This window comes from Eriocheir sinensis, chromosome 2, assembly GCF_024679095.1.
Source record: "Eriocheir sinensis breed Jianghai 21 chromosome 2, ASM2467909v1, whole genome shotgun sequence".
NCBI lineage: Eukaryota > Metazoa > Arthropoda > Malacostraca > Decapoda > Varunidae > Eriocheir > Eriocheir sinensis.
The window spans coordinates 1,338,616-1,362,875 of NC_066510.1; the positions used below are offsets into that span (position 1 = coordinate 1,338,616).

General features: G+C 47.0%; 1 protein-coding gene across 2 annotated transcripts in view; it reads right to left on the reverse strand.

Annotated features, from left to right (window-relative positions):
- The window catches only part of LOC126998406 (uncharacterized), a 136,979-nt gene that overhangs the window by 37,077 nt on the left and 75,642 nt on the right, over window positions 1-24,260 (reverse strand). The window contains exon 1 of one of the 2 annotated variants that reach the window (XM_050860063.1): window positions 444-610. The exons of the other annotated variant lie outside the window; for it this stretch is intronic. The gene's annotated coding sequence lies outside the window, so the exon portion shown is untranslated. Of the gene's footprint in view, window positions 1-443; window positions 611-24,260 lie in introns of those variants that run through there. 2 annotated transcript variants of the gene reach the window in all.

Below are 24,260 nucleotides of genomic sequence, written 5' to 3' on the forward strand. Positions count from 1 at the left end.
GAAACGCTCGCACTACGACTGTATACAACTCTTGCCATTACTACGTCTACTACTACTACTACTACTACTACTTCTACTACTACTACTTCTACTACTACTTTTACTACTACTACTACTACTACTACTACTACTACTACTACGATACTACTACTACCACTACTGCTACTGGTACATGGCGTTAGTTTGACAAGAAAATGCTTCGCTGCGGTGGAAAAAAACAGGTCACTATCTCGCAGTATTGAACCACCACCGACTCTCCTGGTGGCGGCGGGTTACCTAGACATGGTCCCCAGATTATCATTCAAAACTTGAGCGACTTCGGAATAGAGGAGCACTGAGGGACAACATGGGCCAAGGAAGTCGTAAATCATGGCAATCGCTCTATTACTACTTATTCAGGATCTTTGCGCACACACACACAAACACACACACACACACACTACCTCAGCTGGACGTCTTTAAGCCAGGTTCACAAGTTTGCTTCGAGACGAGAGGCGTTGATGCGAGCAGGTACAATTGAGTACCGTAGAGTCCACGTTCAGCGCACCGGGCTCGCGGGCAGCACGGCAGGCGACACAACCTCCCACGGCAAACACCCCCAAGGGACTGCCGTGCCAGCAGGTAATAGGTTAGGGCAGAGTTGCCGGATACCAAAACCAAAATTGTCGTACTTTTTTTGTGGAGGAATAAGAAACAGGTCAAGGGTGAAGCAATGATGCAAGAAAAAGTAATAGAAGCGCGCACACTCCGCGCCTCCCACGAAAAGAAGACAGGAAAATGCAGGAAGACTTGTCAGTTGTGATCTGGGAGTTGTCTTGATGCTTCTCTCATGAAGACCTTAAAATCGCAGCATATTAAAATTTTCAGTCTCTGACCAAAATCATCGCAGCCACACACAGCGGTGGTCAGTCCTCTTCACACACTATTTTTAATACACGAGAAAGTTGTTGTGTTCCTGTTGGATTTATGCGCAGACTCTCATGCCAAAAAAAAGTCTAAACAAGGCATGCACGAAAAAGATAAACCGATGAAGTTTAATATTTAGCGATTGGTGGATAACTTGTAGACTGTTAAAGGTCCTGTCTGTCATGTATTGCCGTAACCCGCGACTCTAAACATATCTATCTCGCGGAGCCTCTCCTGGAACAACCTCAATATGCAAAATAAAAAGAAAATACCTCGCTGATCATTGACATCGTACGGTGCGTCATGTGCAGCGTGTTAAGAAAGTTGTGTTCGTTCTGTAAAAACAACAACCGCATCCTAAAAACAATTTCCGCGGAACCTCGAGAAAAACAGCAAAAACATGGAAAAACGTGGAGTATAGGAGAGAGAGAGAGAGAGAGAGAGAGAGAGACTATATATATATATATACATATATATATATATATATATATATATATATATATATATATATATATATATATATATATATATATATATATATATATATATATATATATATATATATATATATATATATATATATATATATATATATATATATATATATATATATATATATATACACGCCAAGGAGGTTGAAACTTTCCTACTATATAAAGGTAAAGTTGGGGCATACGCTGTAGCAGCACGTGGCCTCGGTGCTCATCTCCGTAACATTGGCCCTTAAGCCTGTGGTGGGAGGGAGCCCATTACCCCGGGACGCAGGGCCAGTGTGACATCCGGGACTCCGGGTTACCACAGTTTACCTTCCCCAGGTACCCATTTATCGACCAGCCCGAGAGGGAGAATGAACAGCTGGGTGAGATGCACGGACTGCCCGGACGGTATTCGAACCCGGGCCCGCGGAGTAGAAGCCAGGCACGCTGACCACTAGACCACGGAGGCGGTATATAATACCCGGAAATAGACAGAGCCATGGAATTTTATGTATTTTTTTTGTGAACGATGAAATAAAAAATAAAGCGAAACATTACTCCATATATATTTTTTCTTAATATAGTTGCATGTCCAGAGGCCTTACTAACATGCCTGAGGGCCACCTCCACAGTTGGCCCTGATGGGTTAGTAAGCCTCCAAACCAATACCAAAGACTTCGAAAATTCCTTGTGTAGTATTTTGTGTTCATGTTGTGGTTAAGAAATTTGAGGAAACCATGCGGGAAATCTTTTGTGTTTCTGGTGTTGCATCGAAAACCTAACCATTGTGGAGCGTGGAAGATTGAAGAGTTTGGTTCGGGTCATGACAAAGCCAATGTGTTGGACTGTCAAAGTGGCAATGAGTCCGGCGCAGGGTTACCAAATTATCGTATTCAGGCACTCAGCACGTCGTATTTTCCGGTTCTGAGTCACAGCTATCGCAAACAAACGCCAATAAGTAATGCTTTTAACGAGAATTTTAACTGGAATTTCGTTATCTGTGTGGGTAGGAAAGTTTTGGGCCCTGGAAATGACAAATGCGATCTTTTGAGTACGATAATTTGGCAACCCTGCTCCGGCATGCTCTCAGCAGGGTTCAGGAGGAGGCAGTTTACGTAGTTTGATCGGCGTCCACGTCTCCGAGGATCTCAGTCAGATGCTTAATTAAGAGGAGAGGTGCTGCAGATGTTCAGTTTTATCTTCATCTGCTTCCAGAGATGATCTATAGAACTAACTGAAGTCTTGAGAATCAGTTTCCCAGTCCAGAATCACAATCTTTTGATCACCAAGCTGCCTTCCTTACCAGCCACGAGGCATGCAATTGCAGACTAGTTATTCTTAACCCGGTAGACGCGACGGGCCAATTTTGTGGCTTTACCGTGTACCAGCGACGGGTCAAATTTTCGCCATGGCATAAACGCCCCCAAAATATATGATGCATAAACTGATCACAAATGCGTTAATATATATTATGAAATGGTTTGCGTGAGTGATGATTTTTCTCACTTTTCTCGCTTAGAGGAGCCTTTAAGAAACATGATCCCCGCAGCTACCGGGTTAAGACAACAGCGCCACCCTCAGGAATCACTGTCACTGACCCTCTTCCGCAGGTGAGGAGGCGGCGGCTCGATGCTGATGGTCGTCACAGTCACCCCAGACGCTTGCTGACACGCCGAGCATACTCTAATCGGACCACACATAACTTTCCTTTAAGGGGCTATTACACTGAGCAAATTTTCCGTGGATATCCAGTCAAACCACGATTTCTGCTGGCGTGGTTCTCATATTTCCGTGGTTAACTGACGTGCCCACGATCTTCCAAAGTTACGGTAGATTTCACCAACGGACGACGGTATTACTCATCATTATCAGCAACAGCAATAACAAGAAACAAATGAGAACCACGCCAGCGGAAATCGTGGTTTGACTGAAGATCCACGGAAAATTTGCCCACTGTAATAGCCCCTTAAGGGTTGGGGTAGGGGCTGGAAGTTAGGGGTTATCTACGTCATTAACCAATATCCACGGGTGTAAAACTGGACAAACACCAAAACTAGTAATAGACGGGAACAGTACGTGTCTTGAACCTAATAATTACTTAAGGTTTGGGGTGTGGAGGTTTGGGGTAGGAGAGAGAGGTCGGGTTTGGAATGAAGGTTTGGGGTATGAGTTTGAACTAGGAGTTGAAGGGAAGGTTGGAGGTTATGGGTGAGGTTTGGGGGCTGTAGGGGAGGCCGGGGTTGGGTTAGTGGTAGTCAGTATTTCCCTTTATTGACAAAAATAGTGATAACATAAAACGTAGCTCTTCCTCTGCTTGTCAGACCTCAATACTTATCATTTTGCTGCGTATTTTCTTCCAGAAGTGGATGTCTATGTATGGCTTATCATAGACATCCATCCGTCCAGCAGTTCCTATCGTGGATACTTTAAAAACGACTCCCAGATACCTTCATACCTCTCTCTCTCTCTCTCTCTCTCTCTCTCTCTCTCTCTCTCTCTCTCTCTCTCTCTCTCTCTCTCTCTCTCTCTGGCTGTCTCTCTCTCTCTCTCTCTCCTCTCATCTCCTCTCCTCTCCTCTCTCTCTCTATCTCTATCTCTCTCTCTCTCTCTCTCTCTCTCTCTCTCTCTCTCTCTCTCTCTCTCTCTCTCTCTCTCTCTCTCTCTCTCTCTCTCTCTCTCTCTCTCTCTCTCTCTCTCTCTCTCTCTCTCTCTCTCTCTCTCTCTCTCTCTCTCTCTGCGAGAATGGAATAAGCTCCCACCATCAGTGGTCCAGTGTAACACGATTGACTCCTTCAAAAATAAGCTCGACCGTCACTTCCTTCAACTTAATATCAACTAGAGTAGAAGTGCAACGTTTTGGAGTCTTCTGATTAATGTAAAATCACTTAGGTTTAAGGACAGACCACCAAGTCTGGACCAAGGGTCTGTGTCTGATTTTCTATGTAAATCTCTCTCTCTCTCTCTCTCTCTCTCTCTCTCTCTCTCTCTCTCTCTCTCTCTCTCGGCGACAGGCTGGGCAGCTCTGTCTCCCCCCCTGTTTAATTTCCATACCCTGTACATTAGGCCCATCGAGAGGGTGCTTCGGGCAGCCTGAGTCCTGGTGCTGGCGCGGACTTCAGACAGACACAAGCCGGCCAAGTTAAACTCAATATTATAAAGTTAGCCATTGAGGAGGAGCGTTGATGATTTGCTTGTTAACCTCAACTTCCCGATGGCTGTGTAAGGAGGGAGGGTTGGTAGTGCACTGAGGGACTTGACGGTAACAAGCACATTGACAGGTCCATTGCAGAGGCCTTTGTGAGATCATCAGTTACGGCGAACGACTTGATGGATGCGGTCAGACCTACGGGTATTCTGTCGCAGGTTGGCCGCTTACACTCGCTACCTCGGCTGTCACGCCCCGCACAGGTGAAGAATCTGATAACTGAATATGATGATGATGATGATGCGGAGGAGGAGGAGGAGGAGGAGGAGGAGGATAATGGTAATGAGAGAGAGAGAGAGAGAGAGAGAGAGAGAGAGAGAGAGAGAGAGAGAGAGAGAGAGAGAGAGTGTGTGTGTGTGTGTGACCCGTTTAATAGTAAGAACACAACCCTTAATGAAGCAAGGCAATAGTTAACATTTATTTATTAACATTTAACTGTAGAAAATGTAACATATAGAGGCAACACTTCGGAACGTGTTCTTAGGCGCCACCAACTCTCACACACCAGTTATTTCTGAAGGCAAAAGAAAGGGGGAAAATGCGTTCTTATGAGTGCTTTCTAGAGTTCATGGTACAGAAGTCTGGTCAAACTCCCTCCAGGGTCAGAAAACTCTCCCTGGAAAGACCCATAACGCTCTCTCTCTCTCTCTCTCTCTCTCTCTCTCTCTCTCTCTCTCTCTCTCTCTCTCATTACCATTATCCTCCTCCTTCTCCTCCTCCTCCTCCTCCTCCTCCTCCTCCTCCTCATCATCATCATCATCATCATATTCCTTCATTCGCGGCAGAAGCAAGATCTAAATTCGGTTATCAGATTCTTCACCCGTGCGGGACGTGACAGCAGTGGTACATGTGTGCGTGCGGCCAGCCTGTGACTCCTAGGAAAGCCTTGTTAAATGTCTATGTTCAATAATACGGCACTCACTCCCGTTAAGCAAGCACCTCGGTGGACTCACTGCATCACCCCCCCGCCGCGGCGCTGTGTTGACTCGTCGCGTGTCACTTAGCGTCCAGTGTTCCAGTACTATTTCCGGGGTTTCTACTTTGTGGTCAATACATTTTGGTGCAGACCATCGCTGACATAGCCGGCTGCCACCCTGACCTTCTCCGTGGTGTAGTGATTAGTATGTCCAACTATACTGAACCCGCGGGCCTGAGTTCGAATCCGGCCGGGGTAGTCGACGAACAGCCCATCCAGCTGTTCATCCTTCCTTTCGGGATAGTTGATATATCGGTACTTGGGGAAACCTGGGGCATGCTAAACTGTGGTAAGCTGAGTAAGGTCTTGCCGTGTCCCCGAGGTGCTTGCATGGCGGGAGTGAGTGCCGTATTATCAAACACGTCGTCGCCCAAGCACAGACATTTAACAAGGCTTCCTAGGAGTCACAGGCTGGCCGCACGCACTCACTACCACTGCTGTCACGTCCCGCACTGGTGAAGAATCTGATAACCGAATTTTGATCTTGCTTCTGCCACGAGTGAAGGAATATGATGGTGTTGATAATGGGTTCTCAGCCCCCCCACAGGATCAAGGCCCAATGTAACGGAGACGTGCACAGAGGCCAGGAGCAGCGACAGCGTACGCCCCTGTTACTTTACCACCCTGGCCGCGCGCTGCCCGGACGACTGATTGGCACAGACGACTGGAGGAGGGTTTTAGGTCTCGCAGTCTGTGGGCCGTGGACTCACTGGAGATCCATGGATTGGGGAGTCGTGAGCCTGACATACACGCAAACAAACAGACAAACAAAACAAAACAAAAAAAACTAAATCAACCGTTTTCTTAGTGTAATTTGTAAATGGTGTTATTTATACATTATATAGCTTATGGACGATTAGTAAATGTGGACTTTTCACTATTTTTTTTTCCCTTGAGCTGTTTCCTTTACTGTAAAAAAATAAAAGTTAGATACTACTGCCAGGCAACGACTTGTGGAACAGCTTCTTGTCGATGGAGATCATGGGGAAAAAAGTGCGGCTTTCACAGGTACGAAAATCATCCAATGGGTCCGGCATGTTGAAAAGCGACGAACTGTTATTGCTGCAGAGAGAGACAGCAACCCGCGGCGCCTGGCCCTACCGGCGGTGGCCCTTGGCTCTGCGAACGTTGGCTGCTGTTTTAAACGTTTGCTATCGTATGTGCATCAAGACACCTCTCCATCCGAAATTGACCTCTCTTTTGGCCACTCTATACTAGTCGCTATGTGAGAGCAACAGTTAGCGGGCTTTTTTTTTTACATCTTTTTGCTGCCCTTGAGTTGCTCTCTGTGCTGAAAAAAAAATGTCGAGTCCAAACGTTGTATCACAGTTAAAGCGTCAAGTATGAGGTTCAAGAGAGGAGGGGGCACAGGGTGGAGCAGAGTGGAACAAGGTGGAGCAGGGGAGAGAGTGGAAGAGGGAAGGAGGGTGTACCAGGGGGGAGGTCCAGTGGGTAAACAGTCCTTGCTTCTCCTTCCTTCGTCTGCTCCCTCCCTTCTCCCCCAAGTTTCCTCTCTCCCTTCTCCACCCCACGTTCCTTCCCTCCATCCCTCCCTCTCCCTCCACACCACTCCGACCGCGGCAAAACAAACACCGCCCCCCTCACCTCCCGCTTACGGCGAGTCTTGGAACAGCCGTGCACACATCCGCAGCAGTGTCGATAGTAATGATTCATTGTCCACACGAGGATCACAACACCGCCCTCGGTTTGCACAGGCCGCCGCGCCGTGTCCGAAGTCGCCCATTCACAATCAACAATGAATATTCTCTCGAGGCAGTCCGGGCGGAGTGGAAAAAATTGGGCGGCTTTTCCGATACCCTACGCCCCTGTCCACCCAGCAGTGAATGGGTACCAGGTATTAATCGGGGGTTGTGTTCCGTCTCCTGGGATCTGTTCACTTCTCCTATAATTCCTTCCCCTTCTGTCTCTCTCCGGCATATGACCACAGATGTTGCGCCGACTAAACGAAACTTTCCTTTCCCTTTCGAGGCAGTCACTCACGGCGATGTTCTATGGTTTCCCCGACGTTTTTATTTATTTATTTATTTTTTACGTTCGGCCAATAGCCCCAGTAGACTTTCCTGACGGGGGTTGTTGGTAGGTCCATCCTGATAGTGGCGCAGGGAACTATTTTAGAGTGGCGCTATTTTTGCTTGTCTCACGCTGCCCCTGGAGCTCGACTTGGTCCGTTTGAGAGTTTCGCTGGTCTGGGTTGTTTAAATCATAGGAAGAGGGGAATCTATTGCATGTATTAGGTCACCCTCTGATGCCATTTTGAAAAGCTAACACAAACCTCAATAGCTGACCCAACACAAGCCTCTAGGATAGACTGTCCATGCAATGGGTCATCACTTCTCTACAAAAGATAACTCAATGCCAGACGGTGAGTGGCACACAGCTCTTAGTATAACAGACTTCAGAATGGGGCTTGAGGGTTAAAGAAAGAAAGAAAAAACAGAAAAAGAGAAGAAGAAACAGCGCAGAAGTCAAGGAAGGGGAAGGGAGAAGGAATGAGAGCCGGAGAATAACTCATCCCGCACAGACGTTCTTGGAGGAATGGACAACATTTCTTAGCGGAGATGAGCAACCCCTCGGCGAGAGAGATGTGAGGGCGAGCACGTTAAAAGGGAACATCATGCCCCAGAGTTACGAGAGAGGATTTAGGAGTTTGAATTCCCTTAGCGCCGAGAGGGGAAGAAGCGGGCGGGCGAGGGGGAGCCAGTTTGAGGTTATGAGCCTGATATAGCGAGGAGGAAGAAGGAGGAGGAGGAGGAAAAAAAAGCAGAAGTGGAAACATGTGCCACCCAATTACTCTTCTCTAACCAACCCCTCTTCCTAACTCCTCCTTCTCCTCCTCCTTTATCCTCCCCATGAACAACAAAAAAACAAAAAAAAAAAAACACCCAGAGTTTTATCATAAATGCAACTAATACGACGATTTCATAATTTGTTGCGTAGCTCGTAGACAGCAGTCACAGAAAGCGGAACTGACCAGGTTATTTTTCAAACGAGATTACAGTGATTTTCTTTTATTCTTGCAAACTCTTTCGCAAGTTCGTCTCATCAAGTCTCCTCTAACTGCCTATCTTCAACCTCTCAAAGTCCGCAGCAGTGTTTCCTCTCTACCATCTTTGTCAGCCAAGATGTGAAGCTTCCGTAAGGGGCTATGACACACCACGAATTCCGCTAGCATGGTTCTCATTTGTTTCGTGTTATTGCTGCTGCTGATGATGATGATGGTGAGTAATATCGTCATCCTTCTGTGAAATCTACCGTAGCTTTGGAAGATCGTGGACACGTCAGAAAACCACGAAAATATGAGAACCACGCCAGCGAAAATCGTGGACTGCCTGAAGATCCACGGAAAATTTGCCACATTTGACCACATCGTCGCCATCAACATCATCATTCACTATTATTCTGCCCCTTTAATCTGCACTGTTTCATTTTCCACCACATGACGCATAGTTAGCGCGTGAGGTCGGTGACGAGCTCCAGCAGTAAAAGTTCAGCACAAAGATAGTGAAGCGTTAGGGCAACAGGAGTTCTAGAAAGACATTCAGCACTCTTACGTTTTGCAGGTGAACACGGTGACTGTCCTTGGCCACAAACAACACTTTTAGAGGTTCTTCGGCAAGCTATAAATCCTGCACATGTCATCAGCTACATTTTAGGATAAGAAACTGGTGAAAACATTTTATTGATGAGCAATGTCCACGACTCGCATTGACCACATCGTCGCCATCAACATCATCATTCACTATTATTCTGCCTTTCCTAACATCGTAAACCTCTTTCCCTCTGACGTTGGGGTGCTCCATCCTGCTACGGCAAAGACACACATAGAATTAGTCTACATCTGGTCTGTGCCTGGACTTTGCTAGCTTCCGTTGAATGTCTTGTGTGGGAAAGGCAAAGGTTCCATCTCCATCTCTTTACCTGGTTCTCTGCCAGTCCGGACTTATACAAGTCTTGGGTTGTCACTCTGTTACTTTAGGTGCCTCAGGTGTATATGATCTGCCCAAGTCTATTTGTTACTGTTGATCGTCACTAGATTATCATTACATTGTGTCTGTTAACTAATCCACGATGGCCGCTTTCTGTCTCTACGACGTACCAAGTATTTCCCTCTCCATTCTCTGTTAGCAAAATTCTTAGTTTTTTTTTTATTTAACTCAAGCATTGAACAAGACAGTTTCAGAGTAAGCTTAGCCCCGTTCACACTGTGCCGACTCTGGGCCACGACAACCCAGCGACTCTTGGGTGTGAAATGCTGATGTGAAAGGGTCGCACATGGTCGGAAAGAGGCCTAGAAACGATCGCCGGATGCTGATTCACCACAGTGTGAAGGGGGCCTAAAAGTCGCTTGGTTGTGGCCCAGAGTCGCCACAGTGTGAAGGGTGCTTAAAAGTCGCTTGGTTGTGGCCCAGAGTCGCCACAGTGTGAAGGGTGCTTAAAAGTCGCTTGGTTGTCGTGTCCCAGAGTCGGAGCAGGGTGAACGGGGCCTTAGGGTTAGGGCGTGAGGTCGGTGACGAGCTGCAACAACAACAGCAATAACAGCTCAGCAGCGCATGGCCCCTCAAAGCTGCTGGGTCGCGGGGTTCTGCTTGGCGCACACGCAAACCCGTCTTCCACGTTCTTCCTTAATGGGTGATGGAGTCAAGAAACAATGGCAGCTTCTAAACAGTTTACATCTCCGTTGAATTCCACACACTTCACTTCGAATTACATTTCCTGTTGCGCTATTTCCGCCATACTATTTCATTCATAGAAAGGTCGTCGGGCGGGATCTGGCGGACTGACTCATAGTGCTGGACCCAAAGAAGTGGCCGAGGAAGGGAGAGCATGATCGCACTGGACACTATGCTCACAGACTCGTAAAAGCTCCTCGTAGTGTGAAGCGGTTTGCAAATGGCTCGAGAGGTTATTGCTTGAGAAAAATAAATAAGGGGTCGCCGTAAGAGGAGTTTGAACACTGGTTTCCTGTTTTGCAGTAACGCGCATAGGCCTTTCCTTGACTGAAAACACACGTCGTTCGTTCGTCTGTTAGGCTGCAATGCTGTGTGTTTTGATAGGCCTAAGTTGCACCTTGCGTAATGATAAAGAAGGTAATGAAATAATAAAAATAATATAATAGTAATTATAAAAATAAGAATGATGATGAGGATGAGGATGAGGATGAGGATAATGAGAGAGAGAGAGAGAGAGAGAGAGAGAGAGAGAGAGAGAGAGAGAGAGAGAGAGAGAGAGAGAGAGAGAGAGAGAGAGAGAGAGAGAGAGAGAGAGAGAGAGAGAGAGAGAGAGAGAGAGAGAGAGAGAGAGAGAGAGAGAGAGAGAGAGAGAGAGAGAGAGAGAGAGAGAAATTTACATAGATTTACATAGATATTCAGAGACAGAAACACACACACACACACACACACACACACACACACACACACACACACACAGATGGGAGAAGGGCAGATAGGGGGGGGAGGTCGGAGGGTGCTGGGCCTGGGATGACTTGCCTGGCCCATCAACAAACAGAGTCGGGCCCCAGCCACTCCAGCCGCGCGTCAGAGGTGCCCATCACGGTCTTGGGTCGCCCTCACCCACCACACGCCCGCCAAACACATTCGAATCCAATGATACGTGGATCAAACCCTTACGGCAAATATATCATGTTGGTACTCCAAACGTGGACCAGACCCGTGCACATTCCTGGTCCACCAACTCCCACGCACGGATTCGCATGATATAACCGCAGGCCAACAAGAATGAGAATGTTTTGCTATTTCGTGCTTAAAGGGGCTATTACACTGAGCAAATTTTCCGTGGACCTTCAGTCAAACCACGATTTCCGCTGGCGTGGTTCTCATTTGTTTTTTGTTATTGCTGCTGCTGATGATGGTGAGTAATACCGTCGTCCCTCGGTGAAATCTACCATAGCTTTGGAAGATCGTGGACACGTCAGAAAACCACGGAAATAGGAGAGCCACGCCAGCGGAAATCGTGGTTTGACTGAAGATTCACGGAAAATTTGCCCAGTGTAATAGCCCCTCATTCTCATTCTTGTTGGCCTGCGGTTATATCATGTGGGTGTTGTGGCTGATATTCGCAATTTTCAGTCCTCGCCGAGTGGCCGAAGACTACCCACATGCTGTCCTGAAGACCACCCATCAACCCGGACTCTTGAGGAACTGTCCAAGTGAATCAAGAATGAGTTCCATGGGGCAGCATGAGCCAAGAACAGATGGCGCCACTTCAAGCACTTGCCTGCGCCATGACGGGCTCGTGCCGAACACCAGACCCTTAAAAAAAAAAAAAAGCGTACCCGAGCTAAAGGCCAAGACGTAAAAAAAATAATAAAAAAAAAAGTTGACTTCACTGGTCCTGGTGCAAATCTATTCGACAAAAACGCTGTTCTCTTGTTCAGTCACATACAGCGGGTGAAGAGAATGATCTAAGTCTGTTAACTTCCATATCGGAATTTCTGCAGGAGGACAGAGAGAGAGAGAGAGAGAGAGAGAGAGAGAGAGAGAGAGAGAGAGAGAGAGAGAGAGAGAGAGAGAGAGAGAGAGAGAGAGAGAGAGAGAGAGAGAGAGAGAGAGAGAGAGAGAGAGAGAGAGAGAGAGAGAGAGAGAATAATAATAATGATAATAATAAAGAAAAAAAATTGGCGTTCCCTACAATTCAGTTTCTCGTCACTCAGTCGGTTCTGCCTTGGTTTACACGAGCGGAAGAGGCGACCAGAACGCATATTCAATAAAAAACATATAGACAAAAATAAAATAAAAGTATTATTTTTCATTGCCTTGTGCTATACATCAGCATTATATAGATTTTAATACTAAATAATACCCCTTTATCTATATTTTTCATCAAAATGTTTTACTCTGCGCCATGCCACGTCTTCTCGATAATAGGGAAGACTCATAGGAAACTGTAAAAGAAAATAATGAATGAATTATTATGAAGTTTTGTACATAAACAATTTCCACAATACGTAACATTGCAAAACTGAATTGTGACTCAGTAAGAACATCCTAACACTCATTTCCGCTTTTCCCAACATTAAGGCGCCGGCCAGCGGGATCAGTGTCTTATTGGTGCCCGGGGTGTTAGATATGTATTTTTTTTCTGTCTCAAATCTCCATACCACGGGGACATCTTTAATGGCCTCAAAACCTTTTCTCTATTAATTTATTTTACGATCATCCCCAGAGTTTCACTGAGGTCCATCTGTCATTTAATTGGTAGTTATCTTTTTATAGCTTTACAGCAGGTAATATGTTATAATAGAAATAATACATTAGAGGGGACGAAAAAGATTCACAAACATTATATGCAAAAGTTCTGAACACAGCAGTAGTTACTTGACAGCAACTGTATGTGGTGCCCCGCGAGCCGCGACACCACTCGTGTCATCATCATCTTCTCCGGCAATATTTTCCGATGACAACAGCGGTATCGACCGCTAAAACACAACACGGACTCCAAGACATGATTGTCCCCACACGCACTGTTCATTTACCAACCTATACACAATTGTAATTGCCCATTAACGCACCCGCTTATCTCTCTAAGCCAAACACAATCAACCGCGGCCAAAACACGATCAACCGCGGAACAAAATGTTATGAAAACAAAGCTGCGTCACCGCGTGAATTAAGCATGTCGGTTAGGTAGATTATTGTATGAGCTCGGTGTGAGTTTGATGTATGACTCACACGCCTGACGTATTACCCTCGCGATGTCTGCCTATATAAGAAGCATTTCTCCAGGCTTGACCTCAGATCAACCAGCACTCTGTTCGTTGCTGGACACTCAGTTGTCCTTCCCTAGACAACATGGGTAGAACATTCATCGTTGCTACTGTGAGTATGGAGTGAAGAATTACCATAGAGGAAAGCGTATCTAACATATCTATTGTGTTCTATTATCTTAGTTTTACTTAGGATTATATTTCTATGATACTTTATTGTGTGAGTTTTTACTCAATATTATACCAGTGTTAACGTCAGTAACCAATAGTGAAAGAAAACCTGAAGACTCATTGAGTCTAGTAAGCCAGTCGCTGGTTTAAACAATATTTTTACCCTCTGTAATATTAAGTAGTATTAAGGTAGAATAAAATACATATAAGAAAGGCGACACCGTTTCATCACCCCATTTACGAACTCCTTTAAATACTCCTAAAGTACCAGTATTTTAAGTCAAGTGTTACTAGTGCAAACAGTGTGTCGTCGCCCCTGTGTGACCCGGGATTGCGGGTTACAACATTGGTGTCAGGTGTGGGGTGGTGAAACATGTGGTGAAACATGTGGTGAAACATGTGGTGAAACTTGTGGTGAAACTTGCGATTTATATTGGTTTATATTGGTATTGTACTGGTGTATGTCCACATCCGAAAGCGAGGGAGAAGACAGTTATTCTTGGAATTACGGGAATAAGACTTTAGAGTTAAAAATGCCAGACGAAGGCAAGAACCCTCCCCCCACCAAAGGAGATGGAAAATCGATCACCCTTGCCCATGATGATCTTGTCACGCTACTTAGCCGTCATACCTTGAATGATTTTAGTAGAGTGCAGGGACTCTTATATTTTTGTGGTGGAGAAGAAAAAAGTAGCAAAGCACCAAACCTCCCATGCCATAAGCTAGCAAAGAAATGGATAGAGGATATTGAAAGCCGGACACAGGCAAATTGGGACACTACCGGAAAGATTGAGTTAGCCAAACAATATGCCCTGGGAGCAGCGCGATCATCTCCTCGGTTGTATCACTAGATGTGGACAGGATTGGGAAAAAGTAAAGGAAGACTTCCTACGTGTGTTTCCCACAGTAAGGACCTTTTCGGTCCTCCAGAAAGAATTGGGAGAGGCAAAACGGCGGACAGGAGAAAACATCCGCACCTTCCTCATCCGCCTGGAGACATTGAGAGACGAGTTGATCGCTCTCAAGCCTGACAATGCCAGTTTGCTAACTGAGATAACCGCTTTACGGCTCAGAGAGGCTTTCCCTCCGGCCCTCTTACTCATCCTAACGGAGGAAGAAAAGGGGGACCCACAGAAGGTATTAAAGAAAGGGTATGAGTATATTAAAGCTTATCCAGAGTCGAAGCTATCCGATGCCGATATCGCCAAAGAAATAAAAGTGCTGAACGTCTGTTCCACCCAGGCATCCGGACCCAAACATGTCTCACAAGCCCGTCCTCCACGCCCTCCAGGCCAGTCACGTTACCCGATACCCCAAAGGGGAGGACGGCACGCCACGCCACCTACATGTTATGCTTGTGGGTATGTAGGACACATGGCTCGCGATTGCACATATGGAAGGCAGTAGGGGTGCCTACCACCCACCAACGGGCTCTCGGTACCCTCAGTACCAGCCCACTCGAAACAGGCGTCAGCCTGTCTCGCCTGCGCTGCCTGGCGCCCGGAGTACACGGCCGGTCCCTCACCCTGTAGCTCCTGGGTCAACCCTGACCACGAGAAGAACAAAAAAAACGACCCCAGAGTAGCTGCAGTCCAGCCCTACCAACGCCCTCACGTTGAGATTGTGCGTAGGCGCTAATGCACAAAAGGAGATGGTTTACGCAATGCTAGACACAGGAGCAGGAGCGTCCCTAATAGAAGAAGATTTATTTAGGAAGGTAGGCGGGAAGATGATAGTTACAGAACCTCTCTCCATACAAGGGGTAGATCGGACTCAATCCCTAATAAAGGAATAGCCGAAGTAGTAGACTTTGGGCACGGAGAAATTATAGAAAATTTGTAGTAATATCACAAGGTATAGTGTTACCAACAGCAGTTTTGTTGGGCCTAGAATTTATGTGGAGACAAAATGGTAGCTGCACCGCTGGCCACACCTGGGCAGTTTAGTGTAATGGTGGGCGCCTACCCAGTGGAAGTACATTCCTGGCTGCGGACGATATGAGCCCGTACCCAGAAGATCATAAACCTACTTTAGACGAGATGGAGGAAGTGCCAGTGAAAGCATACGCTATTAACGTGGCGTCCTTGCTCCCAGGCACGGCAGGGTATGTGACTCTGGAGGCAGAGTTTTGGAGAGCCCAGCAAGCCTTATTTCTACCAAGGTCCAATGATATCCCTTCTTCATTTTTATTTCCCGGGTTAGTAACCTTACCTCCTAACGTCAAACAATCCAAAGGTAAATTCATCATTCCTATGCTAACCCAACTGAAGAAACTATTGAGATGCCAACAGGTGAAGTGATGGGACACATTTATTCTTGTCACTCAGAATACTATCAATCATCGACTAATGAATGTGTAGGCTGTCACAAAAACAGCTACAAAGCCGCCTGTCACCCAGTCAAGTAAGCAGATGGTACTCGATAAGCTGATAGACGAGCTATTTTTACCCTCACAACGGAAAATTGCTGTCTGAAGGGCTTAACCCGCAAGTATCCTGATGTGTTTGCTCTAAAAAACGAGCCACTCACTATTACCCCTATTATGTTCACACTTTAAGGCTAAAAATGACAAGCCTATATATAAAAAGCCATACCCAATACCAGTAAAATATCATAAAGAAATAGAGATTCAGCTCAAGGACCTTGAGGCCCAGGGTATTATACGCCCTAGTGCGTCACCCTACAGCGCACCTCTAGTCCCTGTTGCTAAAAGGATGGTGGAGTCAGACTTTGTCTCGACTTCCGCGCTCTGAACGATGAATTGATTGATGACAAACATCCTCCCTAACATTAACCTCATTTTGCAACAGTTAGGGAAAGTAAAGTATTCACCTCCTTGATTTGCGCCAGGGCTACCACCAAGTCCCATTGGCAGAGGAATCTAAACACTTGACAGCCTTCACGACACCTTATGGCCTCTATGAATTCACTACAGTCCCTTTGGATTAAAAACAGCACCTGCAGCCTATCAACGGATCATGAATCAAGTTCTCATAGGTCTGACAGGAAGAATTGTACATGTATACCTTGATGATTTGATAGTACAAGGAAAGACATGGACCATCACCTAAAGAACCTCCATGCCGTGTTGGACAGACTGCAGAAGGCTCACCTGTCCTTAAGACTAGATAAGTGTTCCTTTTTCAAAGAGCAAGTAGATTATCTGGGTCACATTGTTAGTGCTTCTGGCTTGAAGCCTCAGCCCTCAAAGGTACAGGCGGTGCAACAACTCACTCCTCCGAAAACAGTCAAAGAACTTCAAGTTTTCCTGGGATTGGTTAACTTTATAGGAAAATCATTAAATACTTTTCCAATATAGCATCCCCACTTAATAATATACTCAAAGTTAGGAAATTAAACAAGAATGATAATACACATCTTGAGTGGAATGAAGAGGCATTGAATGCATTAATTACACTCAATAACAGTCTAACGACTGACATTGTTTTAGCCTTTCCGGATTTCCGGAAGCCTTCAATCACACCACAGATGCTTCAGATAAGTCAAGAGGTGGTGTGTTGCAACAAAGGATGAAAATGGTAGTTTACGTCCCATAGCATATTTTAGTAGAACCCTGAATGGAGCAGAACGTAACTACTCAGCGGTAGAGAGAGAAGCTTTAGCAGTCATCTATGGCCTCAGTACTAACCGACCCCTTATCTTGGGTTATAGGATACACATCCTGTCGGACCATAGACCACTGACTTGGCTGTTAAAAAGCACAGTACCTAGCAGCAGGATTGCACGCTGGCAGACACTTCTAGGAGAATTTGACTTTAGTATTGATTATCTCCCAGGCTCCAGCAACATGGTAGCAGATTTTTTGTCAAGGATTAGGAATCAGGAGAGTGACGTGATAGAAGGCGAATTGGATGCTCGAATTATGTCTGTCACCCTTACGGGTGGACAGGACACGTCTGTCGCCTCTCCGGAGGGACATGACAAACAGGATAAGTTTCTCCATTGGAGTCTTGCTGGACTCATGGAGCACCAGGATCGCGATCCTGAACTGAGAGAATTGAAGCATGCTTTTGAACAAACCACCGGTGGTAACGTACATGAGAGCGCAGAGACACAGCTCGCAGAGAGGAGCAATGTAACGTTAAATGCAGCTAAGAGGCACTTCAAAAAACTGCCTCTTAGTGAAGTGTGTGTAGAGAACGGCATTCTCTACCGCGATGTTTGCGATGAATACAACAAGCAGAAAAGACTGGTTATCGTTCCACCAAGCTACATTCCTAACGCGTTAGCTTTGGCGCATTCCATGCTACCTGCAGGGCATGGAGGCACTAAGGTTACGTTGGCACGCTGTCGCAAGTTTGCGTACTGGCCGGGAATGAAGGCGGACGTGGAGCAATATGTCAGATCTTGTCCTGTCGGTGGTCGGTGTAAGTAGAGGGATCCCCGCCAGCTCCACTTATGAGGTATCCAGAGGTTGGCCAACCGTTTGACAGAGTCCAAATGGATATTGTCGGACCTTTGTCTGTTTCAGACGAAGGCTATAGGTATGTACTGACAGTGATAGACGTCCTGTCACGCTTCTTGGTAGCAACCCCTTCGTACGAAGGCAGCCAAGGAAGTGGCAGCTGCGTTCTACAAGAACGTAGTCTGTACACAGCATCCCGCCGATTCTAGTCACGGATCAAGGAAAGGAGTTCGTCAACACTCTCTTACGAGAGTTGACTCAGTTGTTACAGATTGATCATCTAAGGACAACTCCTTATCACCCGTCTGCAAACGGTGTGATAGAAAGGCCTAATGGCACCTTAATAAATATCTTGAGAACTTTGTGCGAGGACAATCGCGGTATCTGGGACCAAATGCTTCCGGTTGCAACACACGCCTACAACACTGCCTACCATCGTGTTCTGAAAGATTCACCATTTTCTTGCTTTTCTCGGGACCCAAATGTTCCTTTTGAAGTGCTTGAGAATAAACTCCAACCTTGTTATGATGTTGACAGCTATAAAGCATTTACTTCTAGTGTCGCGCAGCGGACCTATAAACTATGTCAGACCAATATAGATATAGGATGGCAGGAGTCAGAAAGAATGTTTAGGAAATCCAAACCCAAACAGGTGGTAGTAGGAGATCGGGTCTACTTAAGGCATGTATGTACAAAGGGCGAACCAAAGAAGCTCCAGCCCTTGTTCAATGGACCTTTTAGGGTGCTAGAAAAAATAAGCCCTGTAGTCTTACGACTGCGTCAGGTTAGAGGTGGTAAGATCAAGACAGTTCACACAAATAATGTTCAGGTCGTTCACGAGGACTCGCTTGGCTTCCATGACTCTCCTAATGTCAGGCGTGCATACCCTCTCCTGATCAAGTAGTAGAAGTGGACCCACTCCCATGACTTATTCCCCGAGGAGCCGCTGCCATTGTCCTTTCCAGCTCCTTCCGAGCTCTCCTCACCGGCTCCTGTCTCCTCAGATGCTTCAGAGGTCCCCTCATTGGTTCCCTCAGCTCCTTCAGAGCCCTGTGTCGGTCGCTCATTACGCTCCAATACGGTACCCCCTTCTCTCCCCAATGTGATGGACCGCCCTCTTGGGTATCGCCAACGACCAACGAACTGATGCCCCCTATAACTACAGATCCTGGGAGTTGCCCTCTCCTTGTCTTCCCTTGATCCCTCCCGGGAGCAACCCATTCGTCCCGGCCTCGTCTTCTCCCCAGTCTTTAAGATGCTGTTGACAGGACGGTACTATATTGTCCCCGTCGTCATCAAGACGGACGACATCCAACGTCCTCTCATCAACGTGGCAAATCTAACAGCGGAAGTTTCATGGTCGATTGAACATATGAATCAATCGTTCCCTACTGTTGGTCTACTCAGGCGCACTCTAGACTCTTTTCACATTGAGTTTGAGAAGTTATTCAAAGATCTTAACAGCTTTCTGTCGGCTATGAGTGGTAGAGATGGAAGCCCATTTCGGACTCGCCAGAAGCGAGGGGCCGTGGATTTCCTTGGCTCGGTAGCAAACCTCCTTTTCGGCACGGCCACTCAGGCCCAAATAGATGTGATACACGGGAAGCTCTCCCAGCTCTACACTCTGTCCACAGAAGAGAGACGTCAACTTAACCTCCATCAGGAAGTCCTCAACGCCACAGTTCGGGACCTCCGTCATGTTCATTCTGCCATCTCCCGTCTAGAGTCCGCCTCGGCTTTGGCCTCAGCTATTATCCGTCAGTTCTCACTAAAAACCTTGCAAATTGAAGGAAATGCGTATTTTGGAGACTATCCTTCTCATTCAGTTGGCACTTAGTGACCTAAATCATGATACTCTGAATCTCAAGCTTGGCCTTCAGCAGCTGTCCCAAACGCAGGTTTCCCCTCTCCTCCTTCCAAATGATGTACTATTTCGTGTGCTCAGCAATGCGTCACCCATTACCCAGGCTTACTTTTCCCTGCAGCACATGAATATTTAGCATTGTATAGAGATGTCTCTAGGTTATTTCTAAAGGTACGCTTTCCTCAGGAACCCTTCACTTCTACTTACAAATCCCATGAAAGGGGATCCCTCTGACGTGTTCGATGTGTTTAAAATGGACGCGTTGCCTTTTCATCTTGATGGCACGCCATATTTTCTGCACACCGACACGCTTTCCACTTACCTTGCGGTTTCTGAAGACCGCACTCACTATATGCTCTTAGACTCCTTGGACCGCTGTACTAAACACCACCTGCTCTATGTATGTACCCCTGTCTCCCCTGTCTACTCGACTTCTGTCCAGCGCTGCGAGATCGCTCTCTTTCTCGATCGCCCAGACGCCCTCTCGCTGTGTTCTAAGTCTCTCCTCAGAGTCTTCCCCCCGGTCTTCATCCCGTCTCCTGCGGGCTGGGTCTTCGCTACCGATACTCCCCAGGTGGTCACCATGGTCTGCCCGGACAGCCCGGTCTCCAAATACAGGCAGACCATCAACGGGACGGGTCTCCTCAGCCTCGGTATGGGCTGTAGTGCCCACGACGCCTTCAGCCTCCTGCCTCTGCTACTATGGACGGTGACGCCCTGCTGACGGTTCATCGCGCCCCTTCCACATCGGACGTGACGTGGTCTCATCGCTCCTGGCCAAGACTCCTTGGCCCTTCCCTCCCGCCGCCGTTGCCCGGGTCGTCTCTGGCCCCTGCTGGACCTCCTCCAGCACTTCACGCGCTCCAGGAATCCGTCTCCGGTCCCCGCCTTCGACCCCTTCCTCCCTTGGTGGGGGTGGCTGCTCCTCCTCGGCGTCGTCTTCATCGCCGGTGGGGTGGCCTTCTTCTGTCTCTTCAGGTCCCGTCTCTCGCGGGACTCCTCCCCCACGGTCCTGCCATCCCCGTCTTGGCCCTCCATGGTCGTCCGCCGGGCGGAACGCTTTGTGCCACGAGGACGTGGCGTGATTTTAACGGGGGGGGGGTATGTGGTGCCCCGCGAGCCGCGACACCACTCGTGTCATCATCATCTTCTCCGGCAATATTTTCCGATGACAACAGCGGTATCGACCGCTAAAACACAACACGGACTCCAAGACATGATTGTCCCCACACGCACTGTTCATTTACCAACCTATACACAATTGTAATTGCCCATTAACGCACCCGCTTATCTAAGCCAAACACAATCAACCGCGGCAAAACACGATCAACCGCGGAACAAAATGTTATGAAAACAAAGCTGCGTCACCGCGTGAATTAAGCATGTCGGTTAGGTAGATTATTGTATGAGCTCGGTGTGAGTTTGATGTATGACTCACACGCCTGACGTATTACCCTCGCGATGTCTGCCTATATAAGAAGCATTTCTCCAGGCTTGACCTCAGATCAACCAGCACTCTGTTCGTTGCTGGACACTCAGTTGTCCTTCCCTAGACAACATGGGTAGAACATTCATCGTTGCTACTGTGAGTATGGAGTGAAGAATTACCATAGAGGAAAGCGTATCTAACATATCTATTGTGTTCTATTATCTTAGTTTTACTTAGGATTATATTTCTATGATACTTTATTGTGTGAGTTTTTACTCAATATTATACCAGTGTTAACGTCAGTAACCAATAGTGAAAGAAAACCTGAAGACTCATTGAGTCTAGTAAGCCAGTCGCTGGTTTAAACAATATTTTTACCCTCTGTAATATTAAGTAGTATTAAGGTAGAATAAAATACATATAAGAAAGGCGACACCGTTTCATCACCCCATTTACGAACTACTTTAAATACTCCTAAAGTACCAGTATTTTAAGTCAAGTGTTACTAGTGCAAACAGTGTGTCGTCGCCCCTGTGTGACCCGGGATTGCGGGTTACAACATGTAGGACGCCCTGCTAGATTGACAAAAATCAATAAATAATTTTGAATTGACAATTTCGCGTCTCCAGTCCGCCGCGTGTGGCAAAAAAAAACAAAAAAAAACACCGAAACCCAAGACTGTAAGGCACAGGGACCATATTCTTAAACATATCGGCGCCCAAGATCACCTGTTTGGAGAGGCTTTCCTGGGGGCTTTGAGCATTTCCAGGGATAGTTTTGTGGCCATGGTGGTAGTCTGACCCTTCTTCTGTACCACGAACATGAGAGAACACTCATGTCGACCCGATTGGTCTCCCCTTCGGCCTTTGGAAATAGTTGATGTGAGAGGTGAAGCGATTGGGAATACCGACCCAGGACAGAATGCTTGAAAACACCAAGTGACAGTTACCTTCCGCGTTACCGGATTGCTCTAAACTTGCGAAAGAGTCTCACATTCCTGACTCGTCCCTCAACAATACGTTCACGCCTGAGCGTCCCAACCTTGGATCCAACCGGAGGCGGCGGCCGAGTGGGCAAGGCGCATGTACGCGGTGATCACGGAGACCCGCGGCAGAACTCTGCTGCAACCGGCTGGCGATTTTCAGCCGCCGCCAAACGTCCGAAAATTACCCAATCAATTTTACGATCTGACTTTTCATTTAATTTTACGCTTGGTTAACCCCAGCCCTCTAGCAGCGCAGAGAAGTGTTTTATAGTGGCGCCTTTCCTGCTCGGCTCATGCTGCCCCCCGGAGCTCCACTTGATCCTATTTAAAACGTTTTGCTTGAGTCCGGGTTGATAGGCGGTCATGAGGACGGTCAGGTGGCTCAACTAGAACACCACTAGGACTCTGTTATTGTATCCTTGCTGTTGATGCTCAGAAATTATTATTATTATTATTATTATTATTATTATAATTATTATTATTATTATTATCATCATTATTATATAGCATACCAGACCCACACTCATGATCTGTACCTCAACAACAAACATACACACATTCACGCCTTTTTTTTTTTTTTTTTTTTTTTTTTTTGCTAATGACGAGAGTTTTCCAGAATCACATTAGAACCTTGGTATTTTTTCATGGCTGCCGTTGGTGCTTCAAACTAAACCCACCTTCATGATGCATCCTCCACCAAGACCCACACATGCAGCCATCCCCTGAACTTGGCAATGATGATGATGGCCTAAGACTACCCACATGCTGTCCTGAAGACCACCGGGGGCTTCGTGGTGCAGTGGTTAGTACACTCGGCTCACAACCGAGAGAGCCCGGGTTCGATTCCCGAGCGGAGTGGAAAAATTTGGGCTGCTTTTTCGATACCCTACGCCCCTGTCCACCCAGCAGTGAACGGGTACCAGGTATTAATCGGGGGTTGTGTCCCGTCTCCTGGGATCTGTTCCCTTCTCCTATAATTACTTCCCCTCCTGTCTCTCTCCGGCATATGACCACAGATGTTGCGCCGACTAAACGAAACTTTCCAACTTTTCCTGAAGACCGCCCATCGACCCGGACTCTAACTGAACTGTTCAAAGGAAATCAGGAATGAGATCCGGGGGGCAGCATGAGGCAGGAATAGATGGCGCCTCTATAAACACTTGCCTGCGCCATGACGGGGTTGGGCAGGCCACCAGGCCCCTAAAGAAAGCCAACCGGAGCTATAGGCCTAGACGTAAAAAAACCCAGATATATAAAATAATAATAATACAATGAAAACGTTGTCCTCTGTTAGTCCTCTAAAGGCATACCAGACCCGCCTTCATGATCCGTTCTTTAACAACACACACGCACGCCCTGCTTAGACATCCAGGGAACTTTAGCTCGAAATAAAAGGCCACTTGACACTGCATACGATACTAATTACGGTGCTGGAAGAGAGCAACTGTAGGCTACTTGTCGGTCCTTCTCTTCGCCTGCCCGAGACAGAGGCCCCGGGAAGCACAGTGTTCCCCTGTACAGAGAACAGCTTGACAGACAGAGGCCCCGGGAAGCACAGTGTTCCCCTGTACAGAGAACAGCTTGACAGACAGAGGCCCCGGGAAGCACAGTGTTCCCCTGTACAGAGAACAGCTTGACAGACAGAGGCCCCGGGAAGCACAGAGTTCCCCTGTACAGAGAAACAGCTTGAAAGTCTCCCATTGCTTGTGTTTTCGGCGAGGTTGTTAACACCGGCTGCCAGGCTGTCCCCAAAGTTGTTCGTTGCATTATACATGTAGCCATTAACCATTAGGAGTATTTCATATAAAGCTGGTAGGGAGCGGGGTCTGGCACACTGATAGTACAGGAACTGCTGAAGGAAAAGACCTTTGAATATGAGTTCGTATTATGTACGTAAGGGTCAGTAAAAGTTTAAGCTCATAGACATCATTTTCGGTGCGGACAATCATTAATCAAGCATTGTGCGTGTGCGATTTGGCGTAACTGAACGATACTTTCTTCACTCATTCATTCATCATCGACGCCTGCTCCGAGGAGCTCCCACCAGGGGATGGCCACGGCAGAAGAGTTTCCATCTT